Source organism: Vombatus ursinus, unplaced genomic scaffold, assembly GCF_900497805.2.
Source record: "Vombatus ursinus unplaced genomic scaffold, bare-nosed wombat genome assembly UNPS02014792.1, whole genome shotgun sequence".
Lineage (NCBI taxonomy): Eukaryota > Metazoa > Chordata > Mammalia > Diprotodontia > Vombatidae > Vombatus > Vombatus ursinus.
This window is the reverse complement of record NW_020954570.1, coordinates 12,307,637-12,308,625: the sequence shown is the minus strand read 5'-3', so window position 1 is coordinate 12,308,625 and position 989 is coordinate 12,307,637.

Sequence of the window (989 nt, the reverse complement as noted above, 5' to 3'; positions counted from 1 at the left end):
GTAAAGAAAATAGAAAGGTCATCTACATGATACACTGAGTACCTTTCTATTCATCTCTTTTGAAGAGTCACTAGCCAGCTTAAGCTTTAGGTGATTTTTTTTTCCCACCATGACCCCACCCCACCCCTGGTTTTGGAGCAGAGGTATAAAGAGCCAGAGAGTGCAAGAAAGACACTAACCCTTCTCTTTACAGCCTAGGCTGTCCTAGGACTGCATCTGGTCTGACTGGATGGGGCCAGAGCTGAGAAGGGTCCCTTACTCGAGAGATGGAGAAGGTGAATACCTCAGCCCCTTTGGGTTAAGTGGTAGCATTGCTGTTACACTAGTTTTCAATAAAACCAGAAGGAAGTTGCAGTTAAATGAAAGGATGGTTCAGAGATATTTCTTAATGAAGCAGAGTGGGTTTTATTATTTACCCAAAGGCAACATAAAACATCATTTCATTGGGTGTTTGGTCATCACATAGTGAAGTACTGTTGTTCAATATTTGTAAAAAGGTCAGCATGAAAATTATTAGATTTATGCATCACTGCTGGCTGCTGAAGATGAAGAGATAGAGAAATTACATGAAAAAATGGACAAGAGCCTCCAAACTAAATCAATACACACTTTCACAGTTGGTGACTTTAATGAAAAAAATGGAGAAAAGCTAAGAATGAGAAGAAATATATGAAAATACTTTGTTCAAGGAGAAGGAATGAGAAAGGCTAAAGATTTATGAACTCCACATCAGCCATGTGCCTTTATATTATGAACACTTTTTTCAAGAAAAGAATTGGTAGATGCTGAATGTGTCAAGTACCATATAATAGCACAAAAAGTGAAGTAGGTTATATTTTAACAGTTAGGAAAAGACTTGTCATTTATGGGGGTTATCTTAGTAAACAAGAAGAAGAAAGAATAATAGTGGGAAAAATATAATATGTAATTAAAACAACTCTATCCTGAACAATTACAAATAAAAAATTGTAAATAGACAACAAAAATGA